The sequence below is a fragment of the Leptopilina boulardi genome, unplaced genomic scaffold, assembly GCF_019393585.1.
Source record: "Leptopilina boulardi isolate dan_hultmark-lab unplaced genomic scaffold, ZJU_Lbou_2.1 LbouV2_195, whole genome shotgun sequence".
In the NCBI taxonomy this organism is placed as follows: Eukaryota; Metazoa; Arthropoda; class Insecta; order Hymenoptera; family Figitidae; genus Leptopilina; species Leptopilina boulardi.
In genome coordinates this window covers 1,477,967-1,502,190 of record NW_026137746.1, presented here as the reverse complement: position 1 = coordinate 1,502,190, position 24,224 = coordinate 1,477,967, and the positions used below count along the sequence as shown (strand labels likewise).

Below are 24,224 nucleotides of genomic sequence, written 5' to 3'. Positions count from 1 at the left end.
TACTGGCCTATAATCAGTTGTAATGAGTAATTGATTGAATCAGTAAGCAACAAAAACAGAAGAATGCACAATTCTAGCCTGACAAATAATAATCCCAAAGTCGACCCAACTTCAAATACGTAGTAACACCAACACTAAACAAAAAAATTAAATATGGAATGTATTATACAATTAACACATTATTTATTACTGGAGACCTTACATTTACCCCTACCTATTATTAATATTCGACATTAAAAACTTATCTTTCTTTTCTTTTAATAAGTCATAATTTTATTTTAGTCATTGCAAATATATATACACTTACAACGACGTCAGATAAACGTTTCGACATCACACGTATGTAATTTTCAATATCACTGTAATAATTATATTTTCATAGGTAATTAGTAATTTACTATATCTCGCGATCACATTAGTTTAACCGTTGTTTTCTAACCTATACTTACATGGATACTTCAAAGAAAAATTTTTTTTAACTTAGTTAACCTCAAACCTGGATTCTCTGTTGCATTTTTTTAATCGCAGTTTAGGCAGAAATTTTCATCATGGAACACATGACAATCATGTCCATGATGTTTTTTTTTATTTAAAATAACTGACGATTTTATACTTTATCTCTCATTTAATTAATGTCCATGTTTAATATTCTCCTCATGGTTACAAGGACATGAGGTACTTTTAGGTTATATTCTAAAGTTTTTGGGACGAAGATTTCACATATTTCGTTAAGCGACGTAATCAAGTTATCGTGTGGTATTCATTCTAACGTGAAATACGCAATATTACATTATTTGAAATAGTTTTCGAATTTCTTATAATTTATGTTCTACTAACAAGACATTTTCAGTCATTTATATTTTCTAAAATTTAAAATAAAGTTTATATATTTATGGTTTAGATTATTCGTATCTTTCCTAAAATTAACTGTATTTTTTTCATTAATAATATGATAAATTTCTAAAAAATTAAGTTTATAAAAATTTTTTTCAATACTTAAAATTTGCGTATTATCAAAATCGAAGGCATGATCATTATCACGAGAATGATAAACAAGAGCAGATGTTTTTTCGTCTAGTAACAATGAATATTCATGCTGATAAATTCGACTTTTTAACTTTTGAATAGTTCTGCCCACGTATACAGAATTACAGTCTTTACATGGAACCTTATAAATTAGGTCTGACTTTAGTAGTTAATTACCTATTATTATTTAATGCAATCGCTTACATAAATTTTGAAAAATATTTAACGCTCGCTGGAATCGAACCCCCTAACCTAACGCTCCGTAATCTAACACGCTAACCATTACGCCAACTTAACGTGAGAAAATAAATACAAAATTCATTTGATAAGTTGCGACTGAGGAAAATGAAGACTTGAGCAGCAGAACAGTAAAGAAACACAATAATTAGGGGAGACTGGGGCTGTTTGGCGCAGGGGTTGCTTGGCGCACTTGAGTTTATTCAAAAGTATTAAGTTACATTAATTTTTCTCTTTATTCTGCTTAAAGTACTTGATGAACTGTAAGTTTGTACAAAATTTCATTAATATTCATTAATTATTGTGGAGTATAGATTAAAATAACTGATTTTGGCACTGCAAAGTAATTTTTTAACCTCTTCATTTTTTTGTGATATCTCTAAAAAAATTAATTTTAGAAGAGCTCAAATATTAAGTTTTGAGCTCTATACATTTGTTATTAAGAAAAAAAAAAAATTTTTCATTTATATTAACAGTTTTTATAAAAAATTAATAAATATTTCAAAAGTACATTCGGGGTTAGGTGGCGCGGTTATCTGAAAATTTCGTTAAATATTAATAAAATGAAGTTGATTATATATGAAATTTACACATTAATAAGCACCAATAACAATCCCATTCGAAAAATTTAACCGAATAATGATTTTTAAATATTCACAGCGTTATTATAAAAAAAAAATATATTTTTTGGTAATTTTACGATTTCATTTAATTTAAATGAAATTTTCTATACTTTTTAAAAAAAGCAAAAATGAGTGAGTTACACAACAAAGAGTAAAAAGTGCGCCAAATAACCCCGGTCTCCCCTATTGGATCCGCCATTTTGAATTTTTGAAATCTGACATCAAATTCGTAATCAGCGACTTCAAAAATCCACGTGTAACAATTTTCAAGCAAACACTGTAAAAAGAAGGAACTAAAATAGTACCGATTTTAGGTATTAAAATAGAATCAAAAGGCAATTTAGAACCTAAAGTTGGTACTAAATTAATACCTTTCGTTTTACAGTGAATACAATCAATTTCTAAAATTTTACATCGACATTTTGAATTTGCCATTTTGAAATTTGAAAATTTGGCATTAAATTTAGATTCAGCGATATTTTGAAAAAATAAATAATAAATATGTGTTTTTGTGAATGAAATATAATTATATTTTATTTATAGTATATATATATATATATATATATAATTATACATGATGGATCAGTAAAGCAAGAGTTCTATTTTGCGTTATATTCATGCGCACACTTACAAATTAGTATAAGCATTGAAAATATCTTGAGTCAAGTCAAGTACGTCAGTTCAATATATATATATATATATATAGGTATATATGTAAACATATACATATATAGCGATATATATATGTATAGTTACTGGACAGAGTGCATTGTTTGCTAATCGTTCAACGTTGAGCAAACCTGACGTAATTTACGCGATGACTGATTATATTAACGCAGCATTAATGTTTTGTAAGTATAGTATTAAACCGCATATGTACAACTTTTAACTTATGTACCAATGAAGAATATATATTTTGTAATCCAAATTACATTCGGTGAAAAAATATAAATTTATTATTAAAACGCTTTTTAAATATTATTTGTTAGTCAAAAATAAAAAAAAAAATTTATTTCCTACAAATGAAAATTTTATTTGCTATAAATAAATCTTCTTCGGGATCTCTAATTTATGAATAAAATGTCTGTTTTTCAAAATACAAAATGGCGGTTCCAATATGGCGGTCGAAAAAATTTTAAAATAGTTTGAATTTAAATAATTTCAAGGTCATAGATCAAACATAACCTCAAAATTCAAGGTCATAGGTCAAACATAAGTTTAAAATTCAAGGACATAGGTCAAGGGACAGTTGGATTTGAGACTATGTCCGACAAAAATAAACTTAAATTTCTTTAACCAAGAAACGAACATAACCTCAAAGTTGACTATTTCCGGAATATTTTTAGTATTTCTGGAGTAAATAATTGAGAGAAATTTTATATTTTAGGTATAGTATATTTATCATGCGTCATTAATGATTAATTTTAGCAGAGTTTATATCGAAAATATATATTATATATATAGAGAGAGAATTAATAAAATATTTTGTATATCAACTATTTGCTGATGGTCTTATAATCCATAAGTTTATATAATGAATCAACCCATGTGCAATATAATTTACGACTATATCGATCAGGGGTTACAACTGAAATTTACTAATTTCGCAATAATTATACTGCCTACACATTAGAGCCTATCTCGAATGGTATTACTACCCCTCCGGGGAATATGTAGACACGTCACGATTGGCGCTTCCTAGTTTCTCGGCTGCCAATAGAAAATCGACATTGCAGGTTGTCAATAGTTCATAGACATAAACAAGTTGAATATCTATTGACCGTTTACTCAAGTGCAATTCTGATGCTTGCCAGTATAATCAAATGGTCAATTACTCTACTGCTTAAACAGAGAGATCCTGGGAGCTGAGATCTTAGTATTCTACAAGGTGCATACGAACGTTATATATATATATATATATATATATATATATATATATATATATGTACTAGGGGAGCAATGCCCCCCTCCATGATTTTCCTCTTTAAGGATTAATTTTTTAAAGGCTTGCAAATATTAAAAATTATTAAAATATTACCTAAACTTTGAGGTTATGTTCGTTTCTTGGTCTAAGGGAATGTAAGGTTATGTTTGTCGGACATAGCCTCAAACCCAACGGTTTCCTGAATTTTGAGGTTATGTTTGAACTAAGGCCTTGAATCTTGGAAACCTACGCCCTTGAATTTCGAGGTTATGTTTGACCTTGAATAATGGGGTTATGTTTAAACTAAGGCCTTGAATCCTGGAGACCTAGAACCTTGAATTTTGTGGTTATGTTCGTCTTGATACTATAATATAGGTAGATAGATATATAAATCGTTCCACGTCAATTCGCCGCTGGGTTTGAGGTTAAAATCAGAACTAAAATACTATAATATAGGTATATAAATAAAATTTATTTGATTCAAATAAATATATATTTATTTGATAATTAGCCGTAAGTAATGAATTATTTGAATCAAATAATTTTTTAGTTTTCCATTTTGTTATAATAAATTATGTTAATGCCCATGTTAATATTCATTGATTACACAAATTTAGGATTCTAAAATACATGCATATACACTTGAATCTGATATATATACATATATATTTAGTGCCAAGCTTGAAGCTTTGCGCACTAAATCGATAGTACGATTTTAGATGTAAGTAGTCAGGTGTAGAGTTGAAGAGCATGAGCATTTGTTGCTTTAACTAAATATATATAAATGAATTTGCGTTATTATATGAAAAGTTAGAATTTCCGTTTTCTAAAATTTTACATTTCAGATCCTATCATTATACATATTACGGATTCTACATATACCATGTCCAACATTACGATTTTCCAAATTCTGAATTTAAAATTACGGATCCAACATTCGAAATCCTACACTATATACGTATACTATAAGAATCCAACATTTCAGAACCCCATTTCGTATTTTCCGTTCTGGATTCCATGTGGGATCTGAAATGTTGAATTTAAAATGTAGAATTCAAAATGTGGAATCCTGTATAACAATTCCAGAATATTGGACTCAAATGTGGGATTCTAAATCTGCAAATCCGGAAAAAATTATATGTATAATCGATTCCAAGGATCAAAGTGATCCAACGAATCAATTTTTTTTCAATTTACAAATTTCGATTACTTTAATTTCCTTATGACTTTGATATAAAAAAAATTCTTCATCCTATTTATATTTCAAATTCGAGGCATATAAAAAAATTCATCTTATTTAAAATCAATTCTTTATAAACGTAATTTACATAAACTTTTTTTGACCACGTAAAAGTTACTACTGTTCTATATAATATATATTGAAACCTATAAGAGCTATCTATATATTGGTTATTTTATGCTATTTCACTTTATTATATGAAAAAGTAAATATAAAGGATATATGAATAAAAGAAAAGTCGAAAAGAAATTAAAGTGGGATTGGGGTCAGCTTGGTGCTTAGGATATGGTTTGGTTTGAAAATGGGGTTATAAATGAGAGACGCGCTTTCACCCTCGGCTTACCATGTAAGCCAAGGGTGTACCATGTTTTCGTAAAATATCGACGATGCGCAGGGTTGGATAGTTATATACTGCATATATAGATACGATCTTGTGACCTAGATGTCCTAGATGCTTTTACACTATATAAGGACGCTCTAATCATCCCATCATCCTTTTCAACAAGAAAAATGTCTTTTGAACAAAAAGAAACTTAAAATTGTAATCTAAACTTATAATTAACAACCTAAGAAGAATAAAATCGTGGACAATTATTTAACAAAAATAAATACCATGTAGAATTTAATTTTTTTTAATTCCAACAAAAACATTTTCGATGGATAAAGTTACGCCAAGCAAAAATTATCTTAACCATCGAAACAATTTGTGACCAAAACTATTCTTTTTTTCTACATTGCAAGCATATTTTAAAATTATAATTTGTATAATTTCCCATTTTTAAATTTAATTATTTATATTAAAAAAAATTAATTAAAACTTAACATAATCCATAATCATAATTTACTTGGCTAACTTTCATTTCACAAATTGTTTCGATGGTTAAGATAATTTTTGCTTGGCTTAATTTTTTGCATCGAAGATGTTTTTTTGTTGGGATTTCAAAACTTTTTGTAAGTATTTAATGTCATGATTCAGTGATGAATCAGCTAAGAAGCATCTAGAGGATCTAATCGTGTCTCTATCAGATCTATATTTTTATGAGTTTCAGATTTAAACAGTCGGATCAGGTCCCGCTTATAACATTTTAATATAAGTTAATATAAAGAAAACAAAAAAAATTTAAAAATAACTTTTTAAACAAACATAATAGTATCAAAGAAAATAAAAATTTACTAGCAAAAGTTACAAATAAAATTACCATGAAAAATTAACAATTTCAAAAGTTTTTTAATGTATTTAAATATCCACAATTATGTATTGAGGTTTCAACATAATTAATATTAGTGATAAGTTTCATTCGAATCGGTCAAGAATTATAGAGGCACCAGGTGTGTTTAATTATCAAGAAATCGATTTTTTATCATAAAAAAAATGAAAATTAAAAAATTTTTTGAGTCTATTTAAATAAATAATAAAATTACAGCTATATAAACGAAATAATTTTAATCACTATTTTAATTAATTTATCAACAAATAATTAATAGCGCGAAATTTGAAATTATAAGTGTCTTATTGAAATTTTGTTAACATTTTTTATAATACTATTTATAACAGTCATTTAGAAAAAAATAAGTGAATATTTTTTTAAATAAAAAAAAAAAAACAGATAATATTGCAAATATCTTTATTTTAATTTTGGTAGTTTAATGGTGTTTTGCAATGGCAAACAGTGGTTGTCTTTCAAAAATTGTCTCCTCAAAAGTGCATTTAATTTAAAAAAGAATTTTTCTCTCAACTCGGATAGAAATGGAAAAATCGAAAAAAATACCAGTTATCCTGAAATGTTGTACTTTCATTTACGCACAAGAAATTGAAAATTCATTACGATAAACGACGTCATAAAGTAAAATAAGAAATTTTTCTTTTTGAAGCCGTCAGGTGCTGCCTCAGACGGTAAATTTCAGTACTACGCAAATGTTTATACTCTTTCTTTTTTTACTTCCTGTCGTTTTATATGTGAATAAATTTTTAATTTCTTGCAGGCAAATGAAAGTACAGAAACTTAGGATAAGTGGTATTTTTTCCGATTTTGCCATTTTTGTCCGAATTGGAAGAATAATATTTTTGAAATTAAATATACCTCATTTTTAAAAGACAACCACTGCTTGCCATTACGGAACACCGTTAAATCTTTGAAGCGTAACATTACACTACTTTATATTAACAACATAAACACTTCAAACAATAGTCATAATTGAGTTTAAATAATTTAAAAAATTGTCATGTTTCTGTAAACTTTGGTATAAAAGTTAAAATCTTTGAAAAGTGTATAAATTGCGAGCAATTAAATAAGAAAAAATTTATTTCGAAATAAAATGAAATACACTAACCTTTATTTATATTTATCACATAAGATTTAAGTTAAGTTCACAATTACAACACTTGAAAATTTTTAATTATTTTTGTGGTTCAAATAATTATCAATAATTTATTTATTATAAATGAACAAAATTTAAGCAATGCACGCTTGATAAATATTTCTAATGCGTTGTCAATTAATGCAAATAATAATTTCCTATTACACAATAACATAATCGACATATATGACATTTGTAAACAAACAGGGTTGGGAAACAAGAGCTCAAAATATATTCGTCCAATGCGAATTTCAATCCTACCCAACTCTGCTTTGGACGAACATATTTTGGGGTCTTGTTTCCCAACCCTGTGTGTTTACAAATGTTATATATGTCGATTATGATATTGTGTAATAGGAAATTATTAATTGCATTAATTGACAACGCATTAGAAATATTTATCAAGCGTGCATTGCTTAAATTTTGTTCAATTATAATAAATAAATTATTGATAATTATTTGAACCATAAAAATAATTAAAAATTTTCAAGTATTGTGATTGTGAACTTAACTTAAATCTTATGTGATAAACATAAATAAAGGTTAGTGTATTTCATTTTATTTCGAAATACAGTTTTTTCTTATTTAATTGCTCGTAATTTATAAGTTTTCGCTTCTCTCTTTCTTAAAATTCATAATAAAAGTATTTTTAATATCTGAATATTCAGTGCAGTGAATAAATTAATTAATAAACTTGTCAATAAGAGCATGCCAGCCATGACAGTTATTCTTTGATACCAATTCAGGTATCAAAAAATGATCCCATAATCCGGGTCATTTCTTGAAAATGATTCAAATATTTGGATCAATTTGATACCTTATATCGAATCAAAACGTTGCATTCCAAAATGATACCATCAAGTTTACAATGTTTTACATCCTCGTGGATTATTTTATGTGACACATTATCAGGTATTGTCTTCACATTCTTCTCTGCAATAATGTATTTTTCATTAATAGCAGCATCTGCGATTTCTTGACTTACAAAACTTACAAAACATCAAATATTTATTTGATATTGGCTTTTTTTTGAAAAACATTCATGGATCACAGAAGCAGTGTTGGATTTTAGAATTTTTTTTTTCGATAATCCAATGGCATTTAATTTTTTGCTTCCTTCACGTTGTCCTCTAGGTTTAAATGTTGGCGGGAATTTTTTTTCTCAAAAAATTACAATGAAATTGTTAATTTGAGAGTCGAAACAAAAGTGAAGACTATATGCGCATTCTCCACGGGAGGCAGCCGGAAAAATGCTCTAACCTAAAGGCGCTCTCACACCTTTTTGGCTGCCTGCAGGTTACCATGGCAACGCATGAGAGTGAGTGCGACAGAAAATTTAAAAATTTGAATATTCAAATTTTCTGTCTGACTCACACTCGTGCGTTGCCATGGTAACCTGCAGGCTGGCAGGCAGCCAAAAAAGGTGTGAGTGCGCCATAACCCGTAGCATGCGCGCCATCTATCGTCGATTGGCGCAACAAAGCGCGAAAACGATTCAAAATTCAAATTTTACGCAAAATTAAAATTAATAATAAATATTTGTCGCTAAAAGTAAATTTTATTAGTATTTTATTAGTATTTAACAAATCTGTATTTGCAATCCAATTGTATTTTTTATTCTTTCTCGTTAAAATGATTTTAACAATCTTTTTTTTTGTTTTAATTTTTTTGGACAACTGAAAACAGTTTATAATAATTAAAATGACAAAATGCAGATAGTAATTTGTATGCATATATATATATATATATATAATTTATTCCATTGTTTTCTGCTAATCAGGAACGAGGTCTGGCGCACTGAGGTGTGCTATACTTGTGCATATATAGAAAGTATATAGTGAAGGACGGATGATATTTGCATCATTTGGTGCAACATAAAATTATACTATTCTCTTGCAACTATAAATGAAAGTTTCTTGAAATTGTCAATTATTTTTAAATGCGTTTTGTTTGCGCTTTAAGAAAAATTATCATCATCATTATCATCATTGTCAAAAGTAGTACACACATTAATTTCAATATTTAGAAAGATAAACTACATATATACTCATACATATTTATAAATATATATACATATATAATAGTATATTTTCATTCTTTGAATATTTTAATATATTTTCGTGTTTTTAGTTAAGTGTTCATAAAAGTTAATAAATAGTTTTCGAAATAAAACAATATTTTAAAAAAATTTTAATTATTTTTTTTTTTACTAAACGCGATTATTTCTAATTATTAGTATAAATAAAATCATACTTTTTTCTCTATATACATATTTTTTTTTAAATTGGACATTTTTCATGTAATTTTTCGATTTTGAATAATTTACGAAGCCAAAAATATACAAAAACATGTCCGTCTGTCCGTCCGTTACAATTTAGTAAAGTTTGCCATGAAATTTAAAATTTTGAAAAACTGACATTGCATTTGTAATCAACGACCCCAAAAAACCCCCAAGTAACAAGTTTCACACACTAATTTAAAAGTATCAAATTGATACCAAAAATATCAAATTGATATAAAAATTTGTATCAATTTGATATTTTTGGTATCAATTAGATACATTCAAATTTGTGTGCAAGCAAATTCAATCGATTAAAAATTTTTTTTTTCAACCGCCATATTGGATCCGCCATTTTGAATTTATGAACACGGAGAAAAATGGAAAAACGAACGAAACTTTAAAAGTCAAACCGGAACTGTACGCAGTTTCTGCGCATTTCTGTTAATTTTAACTCCAGAAATAGTAAAATTTACTTCTGAAATAGTAAAAATTATTGCGAAAATAGTAAATTTTACTATATTTCTGAAGTAAAAATTATCAAAAATGTACAGAAACTGCGGACAGTTCTGGTTTTACTTTTAAAGTAGTGTAAAAGTTATTCGTTTTTCCATTTTTCTCCGTGAACAAAATACAAATTTTCTAAAACAATAGCCCTGGTTATCTACTAAGATTATCGCAGTTTTCATGTAATATGGTAAATTTTTTTTTTTTTATTATTATTAAAAGTAGAAATGAAATTTCTTTTTAATCGAGTTCAGAGACGATCGTGTTTGGAATATATTGGTAATATATGTAAAATTGAAGCGTGTTTTTGAAACGATCATATATACTGAGAGTAGAGTGTATATCCAATAAGGTATCAATATTCAAGTAATGATGTGCGTTACACACAGGAAGTTGACTCATTGGTTGAGAGTACATGCACTTATGGGCTCGTGCACATTGACAATCTCTTTCTCTCTTTACTTACACGAAAGCATACACTGTTGCAATGCATTTATATATATATATATATATTTACACACATTTTCACATCCTCTTGATTCCTCTTTTATGGTGATACGATGTGATGTTCTCTGCGCCTCGCCCTCACTTTATAATCCCCACTGTTAGTGATTTTCATGTTATTAGAGAATCAAAGACTATATATCCAATGCATTTGCAATAAAGAACGCAGTGTGGCAGCGTTGCGTGTCGTCATCTTCATTCCATTCCTTTTCCAACGCCATAATTTTCAAATTGGGTCCAGGCCCAATGTAAGGCGCCAACAATAAAAAAAAAAAAATCTTATTCAAATAAGATTACTAATTTTCAGTATCAAATTTTTAATAATCTCGCTAAAATTCCACGTTTAGGCATGTGATGCACATGACCAATATAAGGTAAATGTACACAATTACGGCATGTTAAGGCCCTTCCTGAGAATTTTATTTTTCTTATTTTATCAAGTAACTTAAAATTTAAGAAAACAATTGTATTGTAAAAATTAATCAATCATTTTCAATTTTTCATTTTATATATCTGTTCAAAAATTAAATTTATATTATTTTTTAATATATTTTAAATCCTTTCAATTGTATGTAATTCCGTTCTAAAAATTTTGTCATGTAACTAATTCCGTTCCAACTTGTCCATAATTGCGGCATATTCCAGGTTTTCACACATACTTATATATAAAATATCAATTTGTTTGATAATAATAATTATTCTTATAAGAATATTAATAACATAATCTTAAAATTAGTTTAAGATTGTGTTTAAAAGGGAATTTTTTACACAGATGTCAAATAAAATAATGTTTATTCAAATGATAATTTTTGTAATATTCAGTCATTATTTTTCTTCTTTGGTTACTCGCTTTGTTCATTAACTTGTTTTGAAATAATATTATAAATCATTAAACATATATACTTTACGGTCATCAAATAATACTAGAGGATTCAGTTTTTTTAAAACATCTTGAGCATCGTAGATGAGGATATCGTCTCTATCAAGCCAGCGCCAGTTTGTCCCACTCATTTGATTAATTTTTAATTGATATTTTTTCACATTTTGCTTGAATTATTTTCGTGACAATACCTAATAATTTTTATAAAAAACGATACTTTTAAAAATTTGCCTCTTGAAATGATAATTAATAAGTTTAAAATTAAAGAATTGTGAACAAACTCTTTTTCCATTTTACTTAAACTTAAATACGGCGTATAGCACGGAATAATGAATGTATGTATAAAATGTTTTGAACCTAATTCCGTTCATATAATTTCTAATAAAATATTTCAAATATGGTTAATAAAATACTAGTACGCAATTACCTCATTTGTTTATTTATAATTTCATTTTTTGTTAAAAAATGTAAACACATTTAATATTCTTATTAGATTCATTAAAATAAGTATAATATAAAACAATGTAATTCCCTATTTACGTGTTTCAAACGGAATAATGTACTTCGTGTGAGAAGAGCGAACATAATTCCGTCTACTTAAAAAAGTATTTTTATATAAAGAAAACTTTTAAAAATAATTCAGCAATAGAAAATATAATTTAAATAGATCATAATTAATCAACAAATTAAAAAATAAATTAAAAAATAAACACACTTCACTTTTAATATCCTTACGAAGATCACCTTCAGTCCTAGCTGTCACTTACAGTATATTGTATTGCACAAAGCTCAGTCGTCGACTGACTGACAAAAACTTTTATTTTCAATACATAAACAAAATAGATGTAATTAAAACACAGAATATTGATCTAATAAATAGCAAAGTTTGTATTGCAATTTTTCACTTGTTGAAACATTTTATTAATTTCTTATTTCAATTAGTATAAAGAAATAGCACGTAATAACGTACTAGGCCGTAATTGTGTACGTTTACCTTATTCACAGAAAATTAAAAGGCATTTAAATAAGCTGTAACGCTTACACTGTAAACTTGATGGTATCATTTTGGAATGCAACGTTTTGATTCGATAGAAGGTATCAAATTGATCCAAATATTTGAATCATTTTCAAGAAATGATCCAGAATATGGGATCATTTTTTGATTCCTGAATTGGTATCAAAGTATAACTGTCATGGCTGGCATGCTCTTATTGACAAGTTTATTAATTAATTTATTCACTGCACTGAATATTAAGATATTAAAAATACTTTTATTATGAATTTTAAGAAAGAGAGAAGCGAAAACTTATAAATTACGAGCAATTAAATAAGAAAAAATTTATTTCAAAATAAAATGAAATACACTAACCTTTATTTATGTCTATCACATAAGATTTAAGTTAAGTTCACAATCACAACACTTGAAAATTTTTAATTATTTTTATGGTTTAAATAATTATCAATAATTTATTTATTATAAATGAACAAAATTTAAGCAATGCACGCTTGATAAATATTTCTAATGCGTTGTCAATTAATGCAATTAATAATTTCCTATTACACAATATTATAATCGACATATATGACATTTGTAAACAAACAGGGTTGGGAAACAAAAACCCAAAATATGTTCGTCCAAAGCAGAGTTGGGTAGGATTGAAATTCGCATTGGACGAATATATTTTGAGCTCTTGTTTCCCAACCCTGTTTGTTTACAAATGTCATATATGTCGATTATGATATTGTGCAATAGGAAATTATTAATTTCATTAATTGACAACGCATTAGAAATATTTATCAAGTGTGCTTTGCTTAAATTTTGTTCATTTATAATAAATAAATTATTGATAATTATTTGAACCATAAAAATAATTAAAAATTTTCAAGTATTGTGATTGTGAACTTAACTTAAATCTTATGTGATAAACATAAATAAAGGTTAGTGTATTTCATTTTATTTCGAAATACAGTTTTTTCTTAATTAATTGCTCGTAATTTATAAGTTTTCGCTTCTCTCTTTCTTAAAATTCATAATAAAAGTATTTTCAATATCTGAATATTCAGTGCAGTGAATAAATTAATTAATAAACTTGTCAATAAGATCATGCCAGCCATGACAGTTATACTTTGATACCAATTCAGGTATCAAAAAATGATCCCATATTCTGGATCATTTCTTGAAAATGATCCAAATGTTTGGATCAATTTGATACCTTATATTGATTCAAAACGTTGCATGAGTTGATCTTAATTCTTGTATCAATTTGATACACACAAGAAAACTGCACGGAAAAAAAGAAAAAGTAATTTTTACTACTTTCATAGTAAAATTGGACCTGTCCGAAGTTTCTGCGCATCTCTGGCAACTTTTACTCAAAAAATAGTCAAATTTACTATTTTTGTAATAATTTTTACTATTTCTGGAGTAAATTTTACTATTTCTGGAGCAAATTTTACTATTTTTGGAGTAAAAGTTGCCATAGATGCGCAGAAACTTCGGACAGATCCCATTTTACTATGAAAGTAGTAAAAATTACTTTTTCTTTTTTTCCGTGTGTGTATTATTTTAATCCAATTTTGCTTATTTTAATACCAACATGGATTAAAATAAGCAAAATTGGATTAAAATAATAAGCGTTACAGCTTATTTTAATGCCTTTTAATTTTCTGTGTTATGCCTTATATACTTGAATATTGGTCCCTAACTTATTCTACACCATTTACTAAATTCGTGAATATCACTAATTTAGAGGTTTTTATAGGTCACAAATTAAGATTTTCAAATTGGGCCCTAAGACCCCACATGCTTAGCGAAAATCACTATTTTGACGGTTTTTCAAAGTTTTAGTTTACCTTTTTCAATATCAATTTTGAAATTGGGCCCAGGCCCAATATAAGGCCCTAGAGTAATATAGATATATATATGTATGTATATATAGTATTTCTTAAAATGAGACCACTTATTTTCAATATCAAAAATGTAAATCTTTAGGAAACTGTAAATGAGATTTTTTGTTTAAAATATAATAAAATTCAATGTTATGAAATATTTATATGATATAACGCAAAGAAATGAAAATAACCTTGGAGAATTGCACATATTTGAAAATTCGCATTATTGAAATTATATCGAGGAGAGAATTGAATCGTTTTAGATTTCTAAAATACATCGATATATACATGTGTGTACGTAACGTGTACACTATAAAAGTTTAAACCAGAATTAAGGTAGAATAGGAGAGAGAAGGTGGGTGGTTACTAGTTATGGACTATGGGAGAAGGTCGATTCAACGTTATATTACCGCAGACACCGTTACGCAACGGATCTTGGAGTTGTATGTACTCTTCCTCCCCCCCCCCCCTCTCTCTCTCTCTCTCTCTCTCTCTCTCTCTCTCTCTCTCTCTCTCTCTCTCTCTCTCTCTATTATATATATATATATATATATATATAATAAGTAAACTACTTTGTATCTGCAAATTTTCTTTCATATTTATCAAAAATCATTTATTACTCTTTGAAAAATTTTAATTTTCATTATTATCAAGATTCGAGGTAGAGAATCGACACCAAGTATCAAAAAAATCCGCGAATACCCGTGTGGAAATTAATCGTGGAAGTCTAACTATAGCTAGCGCCACCACTGGATTCGTGATGGCAGTCTAGACTAGCGATTTCACCTAGCCCCGTCAATGGCGCGAGTTCATTCTGCAACATAATGCAACATAAACTAATCCAATAGAATACAAATCTTTGTACATAGTGTTATAATAATAATACAAACAAAATTCAAGATTTTAAAAAATAAACTATAATACAGGAAATTTATTTGGTAATTTATGGAAATTTATGAAATTTTGAGGTAATTTATAATTATAATACAAACAAAATTCAAGATTTAAAAACTATTGCAGAAAATTTACGTGGTAATTTATGAAAATTTATGCGTTAATTTATAAAATTTTTGAGGTAATTTATAATTGTAATATAAACAAAATTTAAGATTTTTAAAATTATTGCTGGAAATTTATGCGGTAATTTATGAAATTTATACGGTAATTTATAATATATAAAAGAAAATTTTAGAAATTTATAGGGTAATTTATGAAATTTTATGTGGTAATTTAAGAAAATTTAATGGAAATATATGTTGTAATGTTGTAAATTATTTTTAAATATTTTATCGTAATTTTTAAACATCACCTATAGCTAGGCTAGAATACAAAATTGTGACAAATGGGCGTAGCGCCATTACAGTGTCACGGAAAGCTAGGATATTTTTTTACACGGGTAAATTTTCTCAAAATATTGGCATTTTTCGACCAAAATTGGATATCTCGATTTTGTTCAAATCTTTTTTGCCGCGGGTAAAGAATGTAAAAAAAGTAATTTCTGTGGTAAAAATGGAAGAAATTTTCAAAGAATTATAAAAATTAGGCCTAAAAAACTGAAAAATTGATGATTTTTTTATTTTTAGCCCCAATAATAAGACGGAATTGGCCTAAAATTTGTTACACGGGGGGTTTTTGGGGTCGCTACTTCCGAATTTGATGTCAGATTTACAAAATTCAAAATGGCGCATCCAATATGGCGACCAAAAATTTTGAATATTGACCATATTCGCTTGAAACTCGTTACTCGGGGGGTTTTTCGGGTCGCTGATTCTGAATTTGATGTCAGAATTACAAAATTTCAAAATTCAAAATTGATACAATAATAATCACACCCATACTATGCTATTTTGAATTTTCAAAATCTGACTTGAATATCGTAAACAGCGACGTTTAAAACCCCTGAGTAGCAGATTTTAAGTAATTTTAATTAATTTTTAAATTTTTAGAAAATTATCTGCCGCATTGGTAACGCCATTTTGAATTTTTGAAATCTGACTATAGATTCGTAATCAGCGATCCTCAAAACCCCTGAGTAATAATTTTTAAGTATTTTAAAATCATTTTTGCCATTTTTAAAAAAAAATTGTCCGCCATATTGGCTCGGACATTTTGAATTTTTGAAATCTGACTTTAGATTCGTAATCAGCGACCCTCAAAACCCCTGAGTAATAATTTTTAAGTATTTTAAAATCATTTTTGCCATTTTTTAAAAAAAATTGTCCGCCATATTGGCTCCGCCATTTTGAATTTTTGAAATCTGACTTTAGATTCGTAATCAGCGACCCCAAAAACCCCCGATTAACAATTTTTAAATCATTTTTGCCATTTTTTGAAAAAATCGTCCACCATATTGGCTCCGCCATTTTGAATTTTTAAAATCTGACTTTGGAATAGTAATCAGCGACCTTAAATACCATAGTAGCACATTTGCACAAATTTTAGTCATTCAAAAATTTACTGACATTTTGTTCTCACTTATGAGATATTGGCCTCGACTGCGAAGGAGTTAAAAACTCAAAATGAGTCAAAAACAGATAATTTTTTTTTCCTGTGTAGTAAAAAAATAATTTGTTTGTTCCGCAAATATTAAATTTGTACAATAATAATAATTTGAAAATAAGCGATAAAATGGTAATATATATATATATATAACATATATATTAAATCGGATTTCATAGAGAATTAAATACCATTTGACTGACTGAGTAGGCAAGTACAGTGGTAGGAGGGGGGGGGGGAGGGTTGAGTTCGCCGCACCCTCTCTATTTTGAATTTAAGCGTGAACGTGACAGTTGGTTTATCCGATCCACAGAATTGATGGGTTGGTCGTCCGCGCTCAGTGCCAGGAAATTAGGAAAATAATTATTATCCGCGCTTGGCACTCATGGGTACGTTCATATGCGCATGTATCGTACTCCACTTCCACCCCCTTAGCTAACCCCCCTCCCCACTTTATATCCAGCCTCCTCTCTCTCTCTTTCTCCCTCCTTCATTGAATCTCGTTCTTTCTGTCTATTATATATATATATATATATATATATATATGATTACCTTTTGCTTTTGGCTTTCTCTATATCTCTATATATATATGAAAATCTCCCCCGCCTCCGCTCTCTCTGTCCTTTCGCAGGATGTCGGACTTTCGATCGTTGATATTAACTGAGCGCGGAATTTTCGCGCTTTCATCCCGGCTTCACTCGTTTTGACAAAACCACTGTCACAAATGGACTTCCCTACCCCTTCCTCTTTACCCCTCCATCTCTTTTCAACTGCAATGCACTGGTATGTATATATATATATATATTCAGTCGCAAGTTGAGGGACATTGAACCGGCAAAATCGTTTAAAAACGTCGAGGTGCATGCAGACTAAAAGCATTGAAAATGCAAGAGAATCATTGCAATGTTCACTCGGTGGAATGAAACTTGGGATTTTTTTTTATTTACCCCCCCCCTCTCTCGTGGCCACAAAAACAAAAAAATTATTCGAATGTTCTAGATTTCAATACGTATATATATATATATATATATATATATATATATATATATATATATATATATATAGTGACGTTCACAATACTGTGAGAATGCGCATATTAAAGTTGATAAGACAAAATTCAAAGTGTCATGCGATCATGTGAAATAATTCTCTTTTATTTTTATTTGCATATGATAGTCAAGAATATATATATATATATATATATATATATATATATATATATATATTTAAAACAAATTTTGCTTTTTTCACGGTCAACAAAAAAACAAGGGATATTTAAAAAAATGAAAGCTGCAGTTTATTGTCATGGTTTTTAGACTGATTACGAATTTGGCATTAGATGTTTAAAAATTCAAAATGGCGGTTCCAATATGGCGGAGAAATTTTCTGAAATTGATTGAATTCTCTTGAAACTTGCTACTCAGGGGTTTTTTGGTTTCGCTGATTACAAATTTGATACTAAATTCGCACCAAAAACCACCGAGTAACAAGTTTCAAGAGTAAATCCAATTAATTTTTAGAAAAGTTTTTCGCCATTTTGAATCCGCCGTTTTGAATTTTAGAAAACTAACATTGTTTTCGTAATCAGCGAACCCAGAAAGTCTAAAAATTTCGATCGATTTTTAAAAATAACGTCCGCCATTTTGGATCCGCCATTTTGAATTTTTAATATATTTCATCCGATTCGTACACTGAGAAAAAAGGTTTGAGCTGACAACCAAATATTTCATTTAATATATGTGCAACTAAAATTTTTTGGTTGACACAACTAAACTTTAGTTGACATCAACCATAGTTTGGTTGAGACTACCAAATTCTTTTTCATTTTCTTATTTAGTCGTCTGAAACAAACTTTGGTTGTTGTCAACTAAAATTTAGTTGTGTCAATCAAAAAATTTTAGTTGCACATATATTGAATGAAATATTTGGTTGTCAGCTCAAACCTTTTTTCTCAGTGTAATTAGCGACCCCAAAAACCCCCGAGTAACAAGTTTCAACCAAATTCAAACCATTTTCAAATTTTTATTGTCCGACATTTTAGATCCGCCATTTTGAATTTTAAAATATTAACCAACTAAACTAAGTAAATCTTTAACAGGTATATTTATAAATTACAAATATCTTTTTATAACCTTAGGGTTATTAGGATACGAAACAATAAAATATGTATCGCCACCCCAAAGAAAAAATTTCTTTGATTCAAAGAAACCAATTTCTTTGACTCGTTTTCTTTCATTTAGGTAAAATAAAATTTTTTTTGTAACAAAAAAAAAACTTCTTAGTTACAAAGAAAATTTCTCTGACTAAAAGAAATCTTCTATTATATTAAGTTAACAAATTTCGAAAAACGACACCGACCCCGTGACCTCGACACCGTCCTTGAAAAATCTATTTTCAATTATTTTCAAATAAATCAAAATACTTTGCATATATGCTTTTAGAAAATCTTACAAACTATTTTTATGTAACATCTTTTTTCAATTTTAACCCGAAAAAGGGTTATTTTGCAATTTTTTAAGAATTTTTTGATTTTTTCAATTTTTTATTATTTTTTTTTATTATTTATTGTTGTTTTTTCAATTTTTAGTTAGTAACCTATAATATTGTGTCTAATTTTAAGTGTCATTAAAATCAAATGTTTTTAACTTAATAATTTTAACTTAATAATAGAAGATTGTTGTCATCATTATAATAAAAATAACATCTAATATTTAACAATTTTCATTTCTTTCTTCAATGATACTGATCAAAATTAAGATAAATTTTATACAATATTAATAAGATATTAATTTAAAACATAAATTATATATATAATATTCATAAACTATATTAAGTAAACAAAAATAAGTACAACTATAACCGAGCAAGCGTTAGCGAGCGAGGAATACATCGCTAGTTTATGCATTAAATCAAAGAAATTCTAACATTGATATTGGATCAAAGAAACATTTATTATTTGAATTAAATAAAAAATTTCTTTGAAACGAAGAAAATTTTTTTTTTTAATAAAAAATAATTTGTTTTAAAACTCAGTGCGATTCCAGGTGAGATTTTGACTTTTTCGGAGTAGGTTAACCGATTGCAATGAAACTTTGAAATTTTATTATTAGTAAGACTAATCTTTAATGTAAATTGCAGCTTAAAATATTTTTTTTTACTTTACGAGATTTGCAATAATAACAAAAAAATTTAAACTTAATCTTCCGTTCTAATAATCGGATTGAGGTCTACTTTTTTTTTTTTAAATTTCAAGGAAAATGAGAGGAATAAATCTCTTTAAGAACAATTTTTTGTAATTTTACAACTAAAAAATTATTATTAGTAAACTAACAAATATGTTAAGCTGCAATTTACGTTAAAGATTAGTCTTACTATATATAACAAAATTCCAAAGTTTCATTGCAATCGGTCAACCTACTTCGAAAAAGTCAAAATCTCATCTGGAATCGCACAGAAATAAATTTTTTTGTATCAAAGAATTCATCAATTAAATTGATTTCTTTGAATCAAATAAAATTGTTCAAAATTCTTAGAAATATATTATTTTGACATTTTTGAGGACGCTAATTACAAATCCAATGTTAGTTTTACAAAATTCAAAATGGCGGACGTTTTTTTTAAAAATTGTTCAAAATTCTTGGAAGTTTATTTCTGGATACTAGATCCAGAATATGTGCCAAAATAGGATTGGGGATATCTTTAGAAGAAAATTAAAAGAGATTTTAATTACAATAAAAATTTAACGAATGGTTCTCAAAATGTGAATATTTTTTTATTAATATTAATGCGAAACGTTTTTTTTTTTTTTTTTTTAATGAGAAATAATAAATATTATCTTTATTTTAATGAATATTATCGTTACCTTTTATATTGAATCTTGTATTAAATCGTCCGATCATTCTTGGAGAGGCATCACTGTATATATACGCAATAGTGACATGGACATTGGATACATAATCGAGCAATACAACTTATTGCTACTCTTGATTTAGATTGTGCGTGCAGTTTGCACACCTCTCACTATTGTGAAATCTAACATATACACGGCTACATACTTAAATGTAGATCGAGTTAAGTGTTCTTGATTAAATAGAAATAAAAATACAATGTGACAAAAAAAAAGAAAAGTAAAACTCAATATTGAATTATAATACTTATATATAGAAATTCAATCTTTTTATCATTCGAGCAAAATGCAATTATATGTTAATTTAAAAATAATTTTGAATTCAAGAAGCTAAATGGAATTGAGAAGAAAAATTTGACAATTTTCAAAATTTAAGGCATATATACTTTGGTTGCTTATTACGAATCTGATTTCAGATTTAAAAAAAATTCAAAATGGCGGATGCAATATTTTTGTTTAAATTCTCATCCATATTGCATCCGCCATTTTGAATTTTTAAAATTTGACATTGGATTCGTAATCAGCGATCCAAATACCCCTAGAACCGAAGGTAATAAAAATTTTGAGTTACTTGTTTCATTAGACATGTTTTTTTGAGGTTAGAAAAAAATCCTGACGTGATGGAACAAATCGGACCTCAGATTTGTATTCAGCACATCAAAATACGTGAGAAAATCATATTCTGGTTTCCCATTTCAAATATATTTTATGTTTTAACAAACATACACTATGTTATCAGTGATAAAAACTTGTTCGTTGACTTCATCTTTTTACAGAACAACATTTTACTTTCTCCTTTTTTAAAGACAAACTTGATTTATAACTATACGCAGATTGTTATATACTGATGACCTAAAAAAAATTAATTTTCTAAGTGAAAATTTTTTTTTTGAATTTATTTTATTTAATTAATAATTACTTCTTATTTTTAGAATATAATATTCTAACTGTATATAAGTTTAGAATACTGTATATAAAAAAAAAATATGACAAAAATATAAATTTTCTAATTTTTGTTTCCGTTTGTTGTAGGTAAGTCACCAACATTTCCGCATGATTCTCGTTGTATATAGTGAGTATATTAATCTTGATCTTATTTTCAAAAAAAAGCTATTTCCAAAAAAATACTATTATAATTATTTAAAAATCGTAACAAAAAATAATTCAGTGGGATAATGCTTTTTCGAAATAATTTTATCTAAAAATAAGAAAAAATATGTAAAACTTCTTTTATTGCTGAAATAATTAATCAAAAGAGATTAATTCGTTTATGAATCAATCCATATTAATGAATAATTAATTATTGAGATGAAATGTTTTAAAGTTTTAAATAATAGTAACTGCTTTTAAAAAAAAAAATGTGGAATTTTAAAATTGTAAAATTATAATTTGTTGCATTTAGATTCCACTTAATTTTTCAAATCGAAAAAAAAAATTTACGTGAAAATTCAAAAACAAAATTTAGATTTTATATTCTGACGAAGAGAATTGACTTTATATAACACACACTAACCACATGTCTACCGAAAGTCTTTGTTGCAATTTGAAATCCAACAATTCTAGAATGAGAAAATAAAAGAAAAAATTGGATAAGCTGTTGTTTCGAAAACCACAATTCCAGAAATTCAATCCAAAATCTAATTGAAATTCAACCTCATTTAAATTTAAGTCTAATTTACATAATTTCACTTTGTTTCTATTTGAAGAAATAGATTTCTCTCAATAAAATGTTTGGAGGGGGCGGGAAAGAGCCTCGGCAAAAAGTGCCCCTTTTTTGTACCTCGAATTTTGAAACTTTTTTTATGCCAAATGGTTACATATGATGACCCAATAATCCCTGCAAAAATTTCAAGATGAGCATGTGCCCCCTTTCCGAAATACAGGGGGTCAAAGGGGGCCATGTCCAAAATTAGAATATGCAATATAATCGAATAATAATGTTAAAAAAAATCAGACCAAATGGTTCCCTTAAGATTTTCGTCTGCTGATTACGAATCTAAAGTCCGTTTTTAAAAATTTAAAATGGCGGATCCAATATGGCGGACGACATTTTTAAAAATCGATCCAATTGACGTGAAAATCGTTACTTGGGGGTTTTTGGGGTCGCTGATTACGAATATGATGTCCGTTTTTAAAAATCCAATTTTGAAATTTTAAAAACGGACATCATATTCGTAATCAGCGACCCCAAAAACCCCCGAGTAACGATTTTCAAGTCAATTGGATCGATTTTTAAAAATGTCGTCCGCCATATTGGATCCGCCATTTTGAATTTTTAAAAACGGACATCATATTCGTAATCAGAGACCACAAAAACCCCCGAGTAACAAGTTTTAAGTCAATTGGATCGATTTTCAAAAATGTCGTCCGCCATATTGGATCCGCCATTTTGAATTTTTAAAAACGGACATCATATTCGTAATCAGAGACCCCAAAAACCCCCGAGTAACGATTTTCACGTCAATTGGATCGATTTTTAAAAATGTCGTCCGCCATTTTGAATTTTTAAAAACGGACATCATATTTGTAATCAGAGACCCCAAAAATATCTTACAAAAAGAAAAAGACATAAACTAATTTCAAAATTAAAAATTTTTTTTTTACTTTAATCGTAATAATCACTTTTTTTAATTATTATTAATTTTTATAAAATTTTGAAAATAATTGAGTTTTACAAAGAGTCACAATTGAAGTTATATTTACAAATAAACAAATATTACATTTTTTCTGTGTTATCTTCTTAATTTTAGCTTGAATCGAAATATTAAATTAATTAAAATGTAATAATAGTAGTAATTGACAAACCAGTTCACTTAATTTTTAAACTTAAATTTTCATCGGAATAAATATCTTTAATAATAACATAATGTATATTGACTTTCATTATTATATACACTTTATTTTTTATTGTTTCAATTTTCATTTATAAATAAATTGTCAATGCTGTTAAATTAAATTCTGATATTAAATTTTGAATTTCTTTGTTTCTTAATCACCAGATGGCGCCCTATTACTTAGACCAACTTAATAATCATAATCTTGACGAGGATCATTTTGATTCACTTGAAGTTTGCCAATGAATCATTTTGATCCGGAACTCAGAATGATACGCAGCAAAACTGAATCCAGGTTTTTTACTGTGATATGCTCTTACTAATGCATTTGTACTAGTTTTTAAACCAAAAGGTACTACATTGAATAAATAACATTTTCCTTCAATAATAAATCTCGTGTATTGTTTACTATTTTCTGCTAACGGAATTTGCCCAAAAGTACTGACTAAATCTAATGAAGACTTTTTTTTAACGCAGTACAAATTTGACTTATAAATCTAGTACTCATTCTTTTT

General features: G+C 27.6%; 1 protein-coding gene and 1 long non-coding RNA gene across 4 annotated transcripts in view; one reads left to right on the top strand and one right to left on the bottom strand.

Moving 5' to 3' along the window:
- Positions 1 to 20,939, bottom strand: part of LOC127278115 (uncharacterized) — a 32,168-nt gene extending 11,229 nt beyond the window's left edge. The window contains exon 1 of the long non-coding RNA XR_007842447.1: positions 20,831 to 20,939. This is a non-coding gene — a long non-coding RNA (uncharacterized LOC127278115). The remainder of the gene's footprint in view (positions 1 to 20,830) is intronic.
- The window catches only part of LOC127278101 (neurogenic protein mastermind-like), a 178,709-nt gene that overhangs the window by 59,185 nt on the left and 95,300 nt on the right, over positions 1 to 24,224 (top strand). The gene's annotated exons all lie outside the window — the stretch shown is intronic.